Source organism: Macrotis lagotis, chromosome 4, assembly GCF_037893015.1.
Source record: "Macrotis lagotis isolate mMagLag1 chromosome 4, bilby.v1.9.chrom.fasta, whole genome shotgun sequence".
Classification (NCBI taxonomy): Eukaryota; Metazoa; Chordata; class Mammalia; order Peramelemorphia; family Peramelidae; genus Macrotis; species Macrotis lagotis.
In genome coordinates, this window is record NC_133661.1 from 244,061,585 (window position 1) to 244,080,860 (window position 19,276).

Here is a 19,276-nt window from a genome sequence, read left to right on the forward strand (position 1 = left end):
AGCCAGAGCCTCTATTACTTCAAAATGAATTGCTAGAGCCTTGGAACCAGCTGATAAATCATAAAGTTTCTATCACTGGAATGAATCAAAACTCCATGATCTGAAATAGAAGAAAAACTAGTTTATTTCTAAAGGATTCTTCCTCAGTAATTTTTTTTCTTTCTTTTTTTTTCTTTTTTGGTTTAACAATCTAGCAGGATCTACTTGGTATGGTGAGAAAACCTAATAGAGTTGGACTTGGGAGATCTGTGTTTTTTTGTTTGTTTGTAAACATATCTCCTCAAGAGCAAAGACTGTCCTTTGCCTCTTTTTATATCCTCCAGCACTTAAAACTATACCTAGTACAAAAAGGTGCTTAATAAATCAATATTGACTGGCTTATTGATCTATGTTTTAGTCTCAGGTCCACCATCTACAAGCCATGTAACCTTGCAACCTTGGACAAGTCATTTAATATTCTTGAGGGGATTAGAATAGCAAGTGGTAGTGGGAATTGAGTGAACCACACTGATTTCATTTTGTGACTCAATTCTGGAGACAGCTCCACTCCCTTTCTATTCAATTATGAATCTAGTCCAGTTTCTGTTTTGTAAGAAAATTTAATTGTGGAATTTGTGAGCCAACATTAGTGCATTATTTGAATCTAGCCCTGCAAACCTGGGAAGCCAAACCACCTCTACCAGTTTCTTAGAGATACTTGAATAATGAGCTAGAAACCCAGTTGGATTTGAAGAATGATGCAAGGAATTTTCCCACAAGTGTGCATCTCAACTTGAAAACTGAGTCTATACTGGTTAATCAACTATTGTTTCCATGCTCATTTGATTGAAGTCTCTGAGAGGGAATAGGACACTTCTTTTTCTGATTTCAGGAAATTTAATCGGCTTACTTATTCCCTTTCACCTTGGAAATCCCCCACTTTTTCCTCCGATTAGATATGAGATTGCCTAATTTTTTATCTTGTCAATTGTTTTCTTTTAATTAATTGGTTTTATTTAATTGTTTTTAATGAATAAAAATCTGTCTCCCCCTGTATTTGTGGTTCAATTCCAAGCTGAGAAGGTCTATTCCCAATTTGTTAGACGTTGGCATGCATTGTTTAATAAATGCTCAGAAGTTTGTCTTTGTTTCCTCAGTCATTTATTTCATCTTTTACATGCTGTGCTCTGAGTCTAGCTTTCAGTCTTTGTAAAATGGACCTAACATTGCATGCATTACCTCTCAGAGTTCTTGTGAGCAAAATGATTCTCGAGTTTCCAAACACTATATTAATGGAAACTATTAAGTTGCTAAATCCACATTGCTGTTGCATCCACTTCTTATCCTGCTCTCAACAAAAAGAGAGAAAATTCTTCTGTTTGGCAGCTCTTTAAAATAATTTAAACCTCCCTCTTCCCAACCATGTTTTCTCTACTTCAAGGTCAATAATTCCAATCTTTTGAACCACTCTAAAGATGCTTTATTTTACAACCTCTTCAATTCCACTTGCCAAATACTGATTGAACACCTATTACATGCAAGGTACTGTGTGATTGTCATTATAGAAAGATGAGTAAGTAATCCTTGTCCTTAAGGAGTTTGCACTCTGAATAGAGGGTAGTGGGTCTCCCTCTTTTACATTGTTCTTGAATGCCTCATCCCTCCTAAGTTGCAAAGTATGGAACATGACACTTTACTTTAGGATCATTCTAATCATTGTTGAATATGACAGACTCAGTAATAATAAACTTAATAATTTTCCAGAAAGCAAAATCACTACCTTTGTTCAAGAATCAACTCAAATCCCATCTTCCATTTACATGAAGTTTTCTCTGACTCCTTTAATTGCAAACACACTGCTTCTCTAAACTATTTAATTTTTTTACCTTAAAAATTAATAAGTTCATTACTATTATAACTATCCAATTTGGATTTTGATATTTTAGAATGTGTGGGAATATCAGTTGTTTTCTGTTCTGGCTAGAAACTTTGAGAGTCTAGCCCTCTCAGCTCAATATTTTATGATGAGAAATTAAGCATTTTTTGTTTCAATTCTTGCCTAGCCCTTGATCATCGAATGGCATTGCCTCAGACAAACTGAGGCTTGAAAAATGATTTGATTTAGAAAGACCCAGGGTACCTACCACATCCTGAGTCATTGCCCGCCATTCTGACTTTTCTCTTGCCACTGGACTTCAATTGACTCTGGAGGAAAAAGTAAGGTTGATGACTTTGTGCAACTCTGCCTCACAAATCCAATTCACATTCAAGTCAATATATCCCTCAGGATGTCATTGGTCTTGTTTGAGAATAAAGGATGAACATCATCCTGAATATATTTATGTATCTGTTACCTTCTCTAATAGAATGCAAATTTCTTTTTTTTAATTTTTAAATTCCCAGTGCCTAGGACTGTGCTTGGCATAATGCTTGTTGTTTAATTGATTGACATAAATTACAGCATTATCACTTATTGCCAGAGGATGGAATATTTGAAAAGAAGAAAAGTGATCCTTTTCTAAATCCACAGGATACTTGAATTCAGCCTAGGTCTCAGAAGGTTGCTTTAGTGACAGTTTTAACCTCCCCCTCAAAGATTGGAGTTTAATTATGAATAAAAATCTATTCTAAGATTTCCCTGCTTTTTAATTTGAGAAGAAAATTTAGGGAGCCTTAGGAGAAAATTTTAAAAGTACTTTGTAGAACTCAGATATATATGTGAACTCTACCCTCCAGTATTTACTGGTTTCTTAAACCCCAACATATTTTTCTAACGATGTTTTTCATGTCATTAAGATATTCTTGGTGTATGAAGTAAAGTTCTACCAGAAACCTATAGAAACTAAGAGTCTTTAACAAATGATCTTAACCTCAGTCACTGAGTAAGAAACTTCCTTTTTGGTGTCTCCTTCCATGTCATTCTACGAGAGTATTACTAGACCTAGGGGTAAGGGGCAAATCTAGTTTGGTCTTCTGGAGGATCATAATTAGATTTCTATTGAGTATTCTCTAAGTAAATTGCAGGTCTGATTTAGAGACAGAGTTAACAACCTAGTCCACATATCTTAATTTACTTTACCTCACTAAAAGGACCAGGTGTCAAAAAATGGTAACTCTGAGGTATGAAACAGCTAATGTGATTTTCTGGTTCCTGGAGTCTGTAAAATCAGAGATTGGCAGAAATGAACCTCAGAATTTAAGGTTGACTAGGAAGGGGATAACCCTGCTTAATGATGTGCCTTCCCTTCTTCACCACAAAGTTCACTGTTCCCAGAAACAATATTATAGTCATAAATAACTGCACCATTTTTTTTAGGTTTTTGCAAGGTAAACAGGGTTAAGTGGCTTGCCCAAGGCCACACAGCTAGGTAATTATTAAGTATCTGAGACCGGATTTGAACCCAGGTACTCCTGACTCCAGGGCCAGTGCTTTATTCACTATGCCACCTAGCCACCCCTAATTGCATCATTTGAAAAGGACTTGATAATAACTTACTATTGTTTCTCATCTCTTTCTTAAATTACATTAAATTGACATAAAAAGACACCAAAGACACAAATATTAGAGGAGTAGCTAATCAAATCAGCATGCTTTAAAGATAATATTTTCACATTAGGGTACTATTAAGCTTTTATCTATTATTATTATTATTATTATTATTATTATTATTATTATTAAAATAAGGGCAAGTGTCCAACAGAGACTCAAAGTAGATCTGGGATAATTTTAAACCCTTTTTTGTTTGTTTATCATAATTCACTGAAGAAAAAGAAACCATAGCTTCCAACTTCTGTCTTTTCTGCTAGCTGCACTTCCTTTTTCATTGTCAAGGTTCTATGCTTGGTCCTCTTTTCTTTCTCTACTCCTCTGGAAACTTCATTCATCTCTACTGCTTCAATTAGCAACTTGATTAATATGACTTCTGATCTCTAGACTGCAATCCCAACAGCTTGTGGTGCATCTTCCCCTGACTAAACCACCAACATATCAAAATGAGCAAGAACAAAACTGAATTTATTTATCTTCCTTCCCCCCTCTCCAATTTTCTCCTCTTTTTTGATTTTCTAATTTCTGTCAGCTCCAATACTATTTTTATTTTTACCTCTGTTTTTGCAGTCAGTCATACTATCACTTATCCAGTCTCCAATATTCAAAACTTCATAATTATTTGTGACCCTTCTGTCTAATCTTAATATACACATTCATTTATTTTCACTTTTTACCTTAATTTTTAACTATACAATGTGTGTATATATACACATATACACTTGGGAGAAGAGATCATTAAATTTTCATTGTTATGAATTGTACCTTGGAAACCGGCAAATATTGCAAATCTTGCTTGATTGTTTTATCAGTTGTTGAGATGTTAGAAAGTGATGGGTACAATGTTAATAATGCTCATAAAAATATGTCACAGATACATTTTCCTCTCAGAGAGACGGTTGCTAAAATTTACCAGTACATCCTTGCACATTTGTGTATGTGCCTGTGTATCACATATATGTATGTATATGCACATATATCTATAAAACATACATACAAATATACATGTTTCCTATGATCCACATAGTCCCATTCCTTGATATTTTGAATAGTAACATGGTAGAGTGGCAAAACATAAGATATCTCAAACAATGAAAAGTCAAAATTGAAAATCATCCAGTATTTATGGCATCAACATATAACAGTAACAAATTATATGCAAGAAGTCACCTAAAACATAATCACTAATTAAATTTATGACAGCAAAAAGAAGTGGTTCAGTTATATCCATATTTTGCATCGGTACCTTTAATATGTTAAGGCATTTAAAAGAAGATCAAGAATACATTGAGTAAACAATATCAGAGAGGTTTGAACAGTACTATATGCAATGAAAAAGCACAGAAATAATGTGAATTAATATAAATTGTTCAGTAATATAAACATTTACCATGTTAATAACACAAAATATATTCATATCTTTGGTTATGTGTTGTTGTTTATTGCCAAATTTAGCAGTGCATTTAAAGAAATATCAAATGAATAATGCCTGGAGAGAAAATACTGCATAATCCATGAAACCCTGCTAGCTCTTTTTATATAATCTTTCTTATAGTTATTTACTATAATCTATTCCAACTATAGCATTGTAGTACAGATCTTCATTTATTGTCCTGATAATTCTAGACTTGTAATAACATTTTCAAAGTGCTCTCACATGCTTAAACAAACACGTTATGCAAAACACTATGAGGGGTGATTTTTAGATGGAGGAATAAATGAATGAACTTGTCATATGAAAGTTTTCTTAGTCATTTCATTGCTTCACAACTAAATGCAACTTCCATGACCCAGAAATGAATTTTTCTTAGAGGCTAGGGAGTTACCTGGCAGCAAATAATTTAAATTAAGGTAGAGAGCCAAACCTCTGACCAAATCTTAGGAATTTTCCTAATTGGGGGTTCTGGGTTATTTTAATTATAACTGAAATTTGTTCTGATATAAACTCCATTCAACAGTAGGTAAGGTAAATTATTTGAGGGATAATAAAATTCCTCTAAGATAAAAACTAAGCTGATATTGTGAATAGAGCACTGGGCTTGGAATCAGGAAGACTCATCTTCAGAAGTTTAAATCTTAATAGCTTAATAGCTATTAATATCTATCTGCATGATCCTGGATAAGTCATTTAATCCTGTTTGCATTAGTTTCCTCATCTGTAAAATGAGCTGGAGAAGGAAATAGCAAACTACTCTAGTCTCTTTGCTAAGAAAACTCTAAATGGGCTCATGGTCAAAACAACTCAACAATAACAACAATTTTTATAAAGCTATGGTTGATTAAATTGAGAGAGAGAGAGAGAGAGAGAGAGAGAGAGAGAGAGAGAGAGAGACGAGCTCTAGAAGAAACAAAGAAAAAACCAAAACCTAAACCAACAATATGGATAGAAAACATTGAGGAAAGATTCAACTCTGTCCCTGTCCCACAGAGAAGTGATCATTAAATTTTCATTAAAGTGACTATTTACTTGTTTACTCATGTTTACTCAAAATATGATATAATTCACAAAAGAAAATGGTCAATTATTTTCCTAGATACTGTTCAGGGTACTAATATGGGTGATTTAATAATCTATAAGTAATTTAAAAGCCTGAAGAAATACTTTTTTATTTTAGCATACAGAGATGCCAAATAGGGTCAGTTGGAATACAAAAAAGAAGTTATATATAGAAAATGGTGTGTTAGAAGCTTGACTGCAATTGAACTCAGCTATTTTTCTAATCTGTGTCCTTGGACAAATAACTTACCATCTCCATATCAAATATTCTTCATTGTAAAAAAGAAACCATTATACAAAGTTTTGTGAAGATTAATTAAAATAATATGTGCAAAATGTTTTATGAAATATTATTTATGTTTTTAAAAATTGCAATGAAAAGCTTCCAATACTTCTATTGATTAAAAGATGGTTGTGATGCAAACTATTCTTGGAGTATAGATTACTTTCTAAAAAATTCTAGCATGAGTGATTGTCTACTTGGCCAGTAGAAATCTCTACAGTATATATATTAAAAAGCTATTTTATCTCTCTCTCTCTCTCTCTCTCTCTCTCTCTCTCTCTCTCTCTCTCTCTCCATATATATATATATATATATATATATATATATATATATGGTTATAGTTATAGTTATATACATACACATATATACACACATATGAACCTGAACAACTTTATAGAAAAATTCCTGCTTTATTACTTAGTCACTGTATGATCTTGCATAAAATCTCTTTACCTTCTTTGGAGGATACTTCATATAACAATAACATTAAGATCCTAGATTTAGATATGGAAAGAATCTTAAAAGTCTATGAACTTGTAATCCTATCCCTGATGCACATATATGATTTGTCCCATTATAATTGGGGCAAATGCTTTCCTGACTTTCAAAAACAGAAAGAGAAATGGACAATGTCAGTGAGTTTGACTTTACTTTTTGAGAAAATTCTACACTCAATTTTTTTTTATTTTAATTTAATTTTATTTATTTAAGGCAATGGGGTTAAGTGACTTGCCTAAGATCACACAGCTAGGATGGATCTGAATTCAGGTCCTCCTGACTCCAGGGTTAGTGCTCTATCCACTGCACCACCTAGTTGCCCTCTAGACTCAATTATTAAAGAGATGATTGATGAACTTTCAGAAAATGAAGAGGCAATAGCACATATGACTTCAAGAATGATGATCTTCATATAGTCTTTCTCACATATAAAATATTTATTCTATGTCTTTGCATAGGCCATTCTTCCATGCTTCTTGCCTTTTGCTTTTTAGAAGTTTTGATTGCTTTTCTTTAAAGCTCAGGTCAAACATAACTTCCAACTTAAGATCTTTTTTGATTCCCTCCAAATTCTAGTACATAATCTTCAAAACTACCTTCTAGAATGTGCCTACTAAATCTGTACTATTGAGTTCAGTTCCAGATGCCAAATTTTTAGAGTGTTGAAAAAGAAAAGAATATTCATAGGAAGAAAACTAGGATGGTGTCCCTGTAATAGAGTGACTGAAGGAATTAGGAATATTTTATTTAGATACAGAGAAAAATCAGGGAAGAATTCATAGCAGTCTTTAAAGTATCTGAAAGTTGTCATGTGGAACACAATTTGAAGAAAGGGGGAATAAATACAAAAGTCCCCCAAATTAGAAATGTCTAGAAGTGAAATGGACTAAAAAGTAACAGGTCCACTTTTTTGAAGGTCTTTGATGAGAAAGACTGCATGACTATTTGACAATTTCCAGATCCACTTTAGATGTATGTTATTCTGTGATTTGTTTAATTATATAAATACTATTTCCATTCAAAATTTTCAAAAAAATTCATTTATATATTCACATTTCTGTGTCTAATATAGCAAAATGAACTGTGCAGATTCTATATAAGAGATTTATGAGAGGACATGGCAATAATCTCCCAAAATGACAAGGTATAGATAGGTTATTATCTCCACTGGGGAAGGAACTATCCAGTGAGATTATAGATCCATTGAAATATAAAAGCATAACAATAACACATTGTTCAAACTGTCATTTTGAATAGCTATATAATATTTCCATCACTCTAATAACATAATTTGCTTGACTAGTCTCCTATTGTTGTGCATTTAGATGGTGGCCCATTTTTTGCTATTATAAATAAAATTGGTAAGAACATCTTTGTACAAATTACTTCCTCTATATCTCTCATCTCTCTCTCTCTCTCTCTCTCTCTCTCTCTCTCTCTCTCTGTTTCCTTTTGAGATATATTCTCAAGAGTAGAATTACCAGGTCAAATTGCAGGAGAATTTTTATAACTCCTTTTAGGTTCTGCCAAATACTGCAGCACATTTCAAGAAATATAAAATGGAAAATGTCTGGCGTAGCACATATGCAAAAGGAAAAAAAATAAGAATCTGACAGCCCAAATTGACCATGAGAAGGAAGAGAATTGTTTAATGAAAAAGTCCCTTTGACACTGATATTTATTAATTAAAGAAGTAAGTTCCTGCCAGTGGGGGATTGTTTCATTCAATTGACTTATTTCCCCAGTGCCTAGCCATGACTGACTTGTGGAAAGCACCCATTAAATGCTTGTTGATTAAATATTTGCCAATTAAGAAATGACCTGCTAACATTTGGGGCACTGGCCTATCTGTATGTCTATTTTGTCATTTCCCATTTTAAGAGAAATTACAAGACTCTGAAAGAAGGGTAACACATATGATTTAGTAAAACCTATCCAAAAAAGTTTAAAGAAGACAATGCAAATTTTTTTGAGGTTAAAATGACTGCAGACACAAAGAAGAGCCTTATTATAGAGTCTGATGAAGGAGGCTAAATAGGGTGCTAGTAAGCTATTTTCCAGTCTGAAAGAGGTTCAAACCCAAATCAGCCTTGTGTTGAAAGGCCAGGTTGTACATGAAGGCTTCTCAAAACAATGAGACAGATATCAAAAGAAGCTGTGAGATGTCTTAAGATATCTTTAAAAATAAGAGAAAGCTATTTGGGGCTGCTCAGAAATGGTTCAGGATTTGAAGCATATTTCTACATTAAATGATTACTTAGAATCCTTTCCTACTCAAAGGTTCTATAATAGAGTCATTTTTCTAGGACCAAGGGTAAGTTGATCTCTCTCTCTCTCTCTCTCTCTCTCTCTCTCTCTCTCTCTCTCTCTCTCACACACACACACACACACACACACAAACACACATACAGGCCTGATAAAAAAAAGTGTAGGTGTTCATGGCTTACTTAGCTATATCTAAAATTAAGCTAGAACTACCCACAAATCTCTTTATTTCCCAAAAGATGGGAAAGGAAGCTATTTTCAAAATGAAAGATGCAGAATGTAAGTCAAATGTTAAAAGTTAAACACTAGACAATTAGAGGAAAGAGTAGGAATAGCTATGAGAGGGAAATGGACATTACTGTATAAATGCATAATATAGAGATCTCATATCTCTAAGAAATTGTCAGATTTTTAAGCATAACATCACATTTAGGTCACTTCTGCTATGATTTAAGGATGATAATGCATATGAATGTGGGACAAGATAATCAAAACTATGCCAAAATAAGTAACTCCATCTTAGCATTTGACTTTTTATAATGTCAAGAAATGTCTAAACCTTGTAATCTTTTCTTGCCCCCTGAAGCACTCTATTTCTCTTTTCCCTTTTTTCCAAGCAGGCATGGTGAATGAATGCATATAAATTTGAAAAACATTTGGCCAGCCCCTTTACAAGATCTTAAAGAGAAGTGTATCACTGAGAGAAGGAGAATTAATGCATCTATATATATATATATATATATATATATACATATATATACATATATATGTATAGATACACACTCCATTTACTTAACACAGGACATTTAGACTTCTTATAAAAATAAGTCAAAGAAAGCAAGGAAGAAAAAGAAAAGAGAAACAGGGAAGAGAAGGATGATATTTACTTAATGTAAATTTTGTCAACACATTTTATACATAAGTATATATATGTCATATATATTATATATTACATATATTATATAATATATATGTATATATATATATATACACACATATATATATATATATATATATATATATATTCCAGAGGAAAGATACCTACTTTTAATGAGCAAGTTGATCACTCATTCTGCCATTCAAGTCAAAAGGGTTTCAAGGAAATGAAGGAAATAATAGAAGGTTATATGAAATATAAAATACTCACCTGAAATCTGCAAACTTGTCCCAGAATTCTCTTGAACTAAGCAAATAATATCATAAAAAGAAGTACTTACCTGTGGTTCTCTTTGGAAGTCATCTTAGGTCATTGTCAAACTTGTAGGATATGATATACTTAGTGTGTATTGTCTTCTATTAGAATCCCCTCATGCACACAGAATTCCTCACTCCAGAGAGCAACACTGTTTTCTTTTAAATGATATTACCAGGTTACCTGAGTTGTTCAATTCACTGAAGTGGCTGCTGACTCTGTTACCCTTCCATGAGATTTTGCAAAATTCTGATTTTAGCCAGCAGTATCAAATTTGGGGCTCAATGACCCTAATGCAGTCTGCATAATTCCCAAAAGTGGCCAAACAAAATTTAAATAGAATGGGCAAACATTTAACAAAATTAATTAAAATGCAATACAATAACCATTAATTTGAGCGTTTCTATATCAACACAAAGCCTGCAGGGAGCATTTCTATTTAACACCACTGCCAGGCAATACCTTACTTACTTTTATCATCATCAATTCCTGATGATTCAAACCCACCCATGAACCCTTTTCAACCAAAGACATTGCTTTATTCCTTCACTTGTAAGTATGATAGAGTTGGGGATTCAAGAAGAATTTTTTCTCTATTAGGTATCAGTGTTTGAAGATATAACTCAAGTAAGTGAGAAGATGAGATGAAAGGAGGGCCAAATTCAGACAAACAGCAGAAAATCATTGAGTTTTTTCTTCTTGTGCATTGGAACATCTCAGAATGAGATATAGATAAGGTCATTGATTATTAAAGTGATTAACAAAGACATAGGGAAAAAAGAAGGAAGAAAATATTCCTCATTACTCAGAGATCATTGCCCTATATCATGGCCAATATCTTCCTCTCTCCACTAGACAAGTGTCTTTTTCCCCCAAGCTCTTTCCATTATGATCAGCCTTAAAAATAACCACTTGTCAATGCCAAATAATATTTAAAAGATAAGTGAGTTAAAGGAATGCAGACATCATTCTCTATAACCCAGTAAATTGGCAAGGAAGAGCACAGGCCAGAAAAATATACAATAGAACTGTTGGAAAATGTCTTTTATTTATGCACAATAGTGACCTTATCCACAATACATACATTCCCTTAAGAGAAAAGAAGAACATCACTCAAAATTTTTGTGAAGAGTCTAAGGACTCTGTTTAGATAGCAGCAGAGATCAAGGTTGAGAGCAAAGAGGAAGCAGAACCACCTGGGGAGCAAGTCAACCCAAAAACAATCTCAAATCTTACTATAGTCTTCACCACAAGAAAAGCAGGGTCATGTGATCAACCACACCCATCTGCCAAATCTCCTATGTCATCACATTTTATAGTAGTCTACTTGTGAAGATTTTATGATTTAAGGCTAAGAATGTCAAAGGACTATTCAAGAAATTCTATCTCTCAATCGTGCTCCCCCCTTTACTGACTGGCCCTTCCAAGTCTTAGATCAAAATACAAAACAAGTTCTTGTTATTCTATCCACTCATTATCTAGGTGACTATCTCTAGACCTGCAGTTCTGGGAGTCCTATTATAATAATTAAGGGGCTCAGCATTATGAGCATTACACAATGGTAATTTTAAAATGGTTTCAAGGACAAAAAGATGAAGAATTGCAGTTAAATCCTGTTTCTGACACAAATGAGCTGGTTAACTTCTCAGTCTAGTAAGTGGCAGAGCAGTTTTCAGTTTTCATTGTCAAAAGGAGCTTCTTCACCACAAGTACTCCATACCAATCATAAGTACAATTCAAAATATATTTTTCAAAATGCTTTCCAAAATATAAATTTGAGTCTTGACTTAAACTAGGCACATACTCACAATCGTATTAAGATAAAAGAATAGTACTTTACTGTTAATTTTTCTTCCTTAAAATTGTTCTAATTGGTTCTTTTTCTTTTTAGGGTTTTGCAAGGTAAATGGGATTAAGTGGCTTGCCCAAGGCCATACAGCTAGGTAATTATTAAGTGTCTGAGACCAGATTTGAACCCAGGTACTCCTGACTCCAGGACCAGTGCTTTATCCACTGCACCACCTAGCTGCCCCCTAATTGGTTCTTAATAGAAATCTTTAATTCGTATCAAAGAAATATGATGACATATATGATGTGGCAAGAAAAACACTCTTTCCAAAAGAGAACCTGGAAGTTGTATTATGTCCAATTTACACAGATGCTCAAAAAACACAGGAAAACTTTCATCAATGGAAAGTGTGAAAAGATAGCAATAAATGAAGCATTCATTTCTCAATCAAAAATTACTCAAAAATTCCTTTGCTCCCTTCATTCTCCTCCTCAGATAGTAATCTAATACTAGGAGATATCATTTCCACTATGGTTTGGAGAAATATAAAACATTTCAATACACTTTTAAAATAACATATATAATATCAGCTTATTGCTGGCTAATTAGAAATGTTTAAGAATACCAAAATAGGGCACTGCTTAACATAACTTAAAGCGCTATTAAGACTTAAACAAAACATTCTGCTTGAAGAAGATTTTCTTTAGGTTGTATGTTTTGTGTTGCCTTCTTTCATTTTTTTGTTAAGCTTCCCAGAAAATGGGATTTGTGTTTTAGCAGTTTGTCATTCATAGTAGCTTCTCTATGCAGTAAATATCATTCAAAATTTAAATAATCTAGAATTTAATATGACAAAAGAAATTCAAAAAAAGTAAAATTTTTCTTTTTCTTCTTTTTTACTTTCTTCCTTCCTCTTCCCAATATGTCTCTAAAACAAAAACAAGAGATGCCCAATCTTGTCAGGAAATTGACAGGATACAGAAGAGTCTAAATTAATTAATTTGGGAAGAATAGAAATTCAAACACTTTCTATTTACTTCTTCCTTTTTCCTCCCCATCATTCAATCTTATCCCTCACTCATTCCTCATCAGTTCACATTCTCCATTCTTTTCTTAGGGATGTCAGATAAATTTTATGTTTGTCCCTACAATTGGCAAGTTTCCAACCTACCAATTAAGATTTCTCTTTTTTAAATAAAAAAGAGATTTCAGAGCATCAAGCAAGAAAACAAATATGTTGAGATTATGGCAGTGAAATCAAATGAATAAACTAGAATTCTTCTACCAAATTGCCTTGTCTTTGGTTGAAGTTTTCTATTTCTGCCAAATGATTGCTCTTCCCCCACCACCCTGAAAAATCCACCAAAGAGACAAAAGCCAATGAAGACATGTCAGATTCAGCAGCCACCATCTGTGTCATGAACCTTAATTTGTCTTAATTTTTTTTCAGTAGTGAAGTGCATAGTTGTTGCTATAATGCTTTCTCCCAATCCCTTAGGACCATTTCCCAAAAGTAACAAATTACCAATTAATTCATTTTCAATTCAGTACATTATCCATTATCCCCCTCCTCTTCTTCCGAGTATAGCAATTGCAGTGAATGAAGAGGGAGGGTACTAGCCCCATTCCAGAAAGAAAATCCTGAGTAACCCTTACCATCCCTCCCCAGTTATTTATATCTTGTAGGCCCCAGGTCCCACCCAACTCTGTATTTGGAAAAAGAAAATTCAAATGAAAAACAGCTCTTAAAACAGCAAGCAAAATAAGTTCAGTTTTTTTTTGTTGTTTTTAAAGAACAAAATGAAACTTGAGGGAAAACTTACTGGAGTTACAGTTTATCCTGATACAGTCTAGATGGGGAAAAATAAATGAAAGATGAAATTGCATCCTTCAAGGTAACAGCTGCAGACATCCAAAAACAATCAGTCCACCCTTCCGGGGACAGACACACGCAAGAAATGTGGCCATTTTATATATATACAGTATGTACAAATTTAAGGGTGGGTGTATATGTACAGTATATTATATAGAAAAATCAAATACATATATATATATACACATATATACACATATGTATAGAGATATATACTGATATACATATATATCCACAGATAGACACAGAATATGCTTCTCTTTTGCAGAAAACCTATGCATTTATTTATTATATATATCTCAAACCTCAACTTGAAATGTTAATGTTTTTTAAAAAAAACTTGACAAATCAAGCACAATTTCCCCACAACCACCAAATGCAAGTTATGTCCCACCTCTCCAGCTACACTGATTCTTCTTGCATTTTATCTTTAAAAGCAGACTTAACATTTTTTACTAGTATTTGTGTTATGATTCCATAGGCACATTCATCTGTCTGACACATTTTATCCTGGAAAAAAATCTGCCTATGAGATTCAACATTGTAGTATTTAACCCTTTCTCTCTTCCTAAGAACAAATTCCCTCCTCCCTCTCCCTACATCATCCCACAGATGCTCTAGCAATTTGCATTGGCATATTGCCCTTATGTATAAAGTAAGGAAAGGGTTAATACCACCTGGTCATTTCCTGTCATAAAATGGCCACTTGCAAACAGCTAACCACACAAACGCCCATCCCAGATTTCAGAGAGTGAAGGGCCAGGAAAGGGGAATGGGACAGGTAGTCATTGGGTGTTACTATTTTTGATTACATTAACTAATTCATTTTGGGGAGTGGGGTTTCAAGGGTCCCCAGACAAGACCTCTCACTAGAACCAATCTTCATCTTGCTACCTGAATGCTCTTCCAAATGAACTACCTAGAGCATTCAGAGAGAAGGTGAAGAAGGTAAGCGTGAAGGCAGTACTGAGGGCCCTTGATCAATTTGTTTCTATTGGTACTTGTAAATCTAACTCTAAAGAAAACAAGGACAATGGGAGTCAAAGGAGAGAATTTAAGTACCATGGAGAGAAGACTTTATCTTCATTTCTTTTTATTTCATTTTATTTCATTTATTTCATTTTAAGTCACCTGACTCTTTTTTGTGGGTTGTGAACCTTATTCCTTCATGGATTCATTGGACCTCTATGCCATTAGATGTCTTTACTTACCATTAATTGAAAAGCTACCAGGGATTGGGCAGGTATGGCTAGGAAAAAATGCCTCAGTATTCATCATATTATCCAATAGGAATGGTGTACTATATTCTCCAATATAAATCACTGTCAATGGCATAGTGAATGGAACTCTGATAAACAATTAAAGAGAAGGGGAAAACAACAGCAATATTCTAAGGAGAGAGTTCAATTTTTTTTTGCTTTGCTTTTGTTGTTTTGCTTTATCTTGATTTAAAGAATAGTGGGGGAGTAACAGAAAGAAGAGTTAAGAATATACTCTACTTTAACATTAAAGTTTCATATGTCTTTTTGGGGTACAGTCAGAAAATCCATCTTATTATTTGAACTTTTAAATCTTTTATAGGAAAAGGGACAGAAAGGGTGACAAAGGACAAATTTAAATGCAGACCACAATAATTTAGAATAGTCAATGATCCTGGGGAGAAGGCTTAAAGAGGGTTTTACATCTCTTGAGAAAATCTGGGTTTGGTTTCATGCGATTAGGTTTGTCATGTGTCGTCAACCGCAACAGAAAAGTGGGAGCAAACAGCTCTGGAGCAATCGGTACGATCACCATACAGTGGCGGCTATACCCCTTGGTGAAGACTGTGGGTGAGGGAAAGTGAGGTGGACATGAAGTTGTGAGTGGTTTAACATTTGATTTTGTATCATCCCACAAAGCTGATAAATACCGCTCCCTCCTAACCTATGTATAGAGGAAATGTGACTGAGTTTGGGAGGAGAAATATGGAGAGAAAGAGAGAGACAGAGAAACCATATGGTCATGCAATTTTCTGTTGGCTTCTATATATTTTTAAGCAAGAACTACTGTGAAAGGAAAGCCAAGCTAGATCATATATTTCATTCTTTATTTAACTCTGGTTCATATGGAATGGGCTACTTGAAATGAAATAAAATTTGAAATAAATTCCAATCTAGAAACTTAAATTATTTATGGAAGGCTCTTGACTTGATTCTTTCAAATGCCATCAAGGAACATATTATGTCATGAGGAATCGAAGGGGAGAGATAAGAATGATACTGAAGTATCTTGACAATCTATTGTGCCCTATACATTTGAAATTTGAATGAATAACTCTCCTTGAGGGTAACTTATTATGAGTCCTTAGTCACTGAAAAATAGAGAATCTAAACTCAGGGAATTTATTTTAGGCAAATCACTTTTCCAATAATTTTCAGTAGCTCCTGAAACTTGACATTTAAGTTAGATTTTTTTTAATTAATGAGGAAAATTACCTCCCCCCCCTTTCTCCTATATCCTTTGGATTTGGATCAGATATGGAGGAAATCAACATGTAAATGTTTGTAGCTACTATATTTTTTCATGAAAAAGGGTATAAAATGAAAAATATTCAACAAGTTCAAGTTTTAATAGATGTTCTACCAGGAGCAACTGCAATTTATGAAATGGACTGAAATTCCACCAGTGTATACCCACTAGAATAGGGTTCTCAATAATTCTTCCAGAGGATTATGGATATGTGTGGGTCCATCAATAAACTTTTTTGTTATCTCTTTTGTGCAATGGACTGCAGTAGGGATCTAAAGATAAAAATGAAACAGTCCTTGATCTTAAGAAACTTATGTGCAATAAAAAGTATTTGTTTTATTTCAGTCTGATATAGCCCAATAAGTAGGGACATATAGGTTGAATATGCACTCTTTGGAGCAATCACCTACCAGTAGGCTTTGAAGACAGAAAATAGAATTCATGTTTGATAAAAAGTAAACCATGTAGGCATAGAATAGAAAACACATTTATAAAAAGTCTATGAGCATAGGTTAATATTTCAATGTGAGTATTTTGAATAGAAACAAAGAACAAAGAGCTTGGAACCCCAGAGGCAGTAATTCTTTTTTTTTTTTTTTTTTTTGTTTTGGTTTTTGGTTTTTGCAGGGCAATGGGATTAAATGACTTGCCCAAGTCACAACTAAGTGGTATCAATTCTTTAGGAAAGAATGAAGACAATATGACTTATTCCCAAGAGAATCCAGTTTTCAGGGAACAGTCAGGAGAGATCTGGGTCCTTGTAGAACTGCCCAAGCTAGTAATACAACTCTAAGAAAGGAATATAACAAATTAAAGGTGGAAGTCCTTAAGAAATGGAAGGATTCCCTGACCCCAAAGTGAGAACAGAGAGGATAAAAATAACCAGGAAGAAACTGCTCATCTCTTTATTTTCCTGTTGGTCTGAGTTTGAAAGACTTATGAGAAGAATCTCAAATTACATAAGGGAGCTTAATCATGCTTGCATGCACACCTGTTTGTGTGTGTGTGTGTGTGTGTGTGTGTGTGTGTGTGTGTGTGTGTGTGTGTGTGTACGTTTGTGTGTGTGTTTCTGTTTCTCTCCCTCTCTCCTTGCAATCATTCTCAGCTAAGATGTGAGATAGGTCACATCAGATCTATTAATCTTTATAAAACAAATACCAGATAAGAGGTCCATATAGGTCTGAATCATCATTTTTCTATTTTTCTCATCTTATTTAAAAATAGAATTCATAATTATTATTTTTCTCTAATAGGGAGAGTTTGAATTTTTTGTTCCTTTCTCTACCATAGAAATAGACTTTTTTAATCATTATCTTAAATATAAAATATTTTTCTTTTTTTTTCCTTTTTCTTTTGGAAGAGGAGGAAGGTGGTTAGGAAAGGGGAGGTGAAAATAGGCTGGGGTACGCCTGCCCCCTGCAGGCTTCTCAGTACACTCTGTTCTCAGGGCTGTTTACTATGCGGGCCGCAGGCTTTGGGCCTTTGAAGGGTTGAATACCATCTTTTGATTTACCATGGTTGATGGGGAAGAGCTTAAGAACTCAAATACATGGAGAAAAAACCAGCAAAGAGTAAAATAAAATCCAAAATAAAAAAAAAAAAACAAAAAGATACACAGAACCAATGTATATCAAATAATTTGGGGGAAAAATACATTTTATTATCAAAGTTGAAAACTGGAAATGAACCACACACAGTAAATGAATGAGTCATTTCTCAAAACAGTCCTTTGTTTCCTAAGTCTTTTAAAACTTTAATTTAATTTGTTTATATGCTACCAGCTAATCTTGATCAGACTGGTTTCCACTCCAGTCCACATTATTTTACCATAAGAAACCATCTGAGGTTTAGGTATGGTCTGCAATTTAGTACCTAATGTCTCTGTTGGTTCAGGCGAATAATTTATTCATGCCTTTTGCAGATCTTGTCGTTGGTAGCCATATACCCAACACAGGCCTCATCTTCCTAATATATTTCTACAACTATTCATTAGCTAACCCAAGATTCTCTAGCAATTCAGTAAAAGACCTGATGAGTAGAAATGTGATTCTCTGATTAGAGAATACTAGTTGGGAAAATGGAAAAAAGTAAATCATTTAATGGACCATGGCATTAATGGAAAAATCACAATGACTGAATGTCCTGCTAAAAGTAAATACAGGTAAAAGAAAAGAGATTATAATTCCCAGTAAAGGTACTATCCCATTCTGTTGCTACTAATCAACACCAGGAAATAATGCATGTTTATGATTTGAAGAGAACATAGTAGAAGGAGACAGTGAGTATGCAATAGCAGATCACCTTAGAATAAATGGCTATTGGTTTATGAACCAGAACTACAGAGAGTTAGAGCAAAAGTCCATTTTTTATATAACAATTTGGGACAAGTGACAAAGACTTGTGGAATTTTTCCTCCAGTTTGGAAGTCAAAGGCAAATACTTGTCATCTAATTTGGAGTAGATGGGGGAAAGGGACAATTGTCATTGTTATCAGCCTCTTCTGGTTCACATTGTGGCAATTTAAAATAACAGATTCTTCCATGGACCTGTACAGCCTGGATCTTCTCTATTCCTATGGTCTACTTTTTTTCCCCTACTTTTTTTCCTGCCCTCTCTTTACCCTCACGTTGGACTGTTTTGGGTTGTGACTTAAGGAGGCTGTTTTGATGAGGAGGTGATTGATCAAAAGATGGACCAAAGTAGCATGTCTTACACAAAGCTGATCGATTCAAAAGACCAAGAAAGGAAACTTAAAAAACAAAGACATTAGTAAAAAGGAAATCACCACTATCCATAACCAGAATTGACATCAAAACTTCATGCAGCAACACAGAGAGGTGTTGTT

The 19,276-nt window shown here is 33.9% G+C and overlaps 1 protein-coding gene across 2 annotated transcripts in view; it reads right to left on the reverse strand.

Moving 5' to 3' along the window:
* Nucleotides 1–19,276, reverse strand: part of NRXN3 (neurexin 3) — a 1,564,316-nt gene that overhangs the window by 744,511 nt on the left and 800,529 nt on the right. The window lies entirely within an intron of this gene.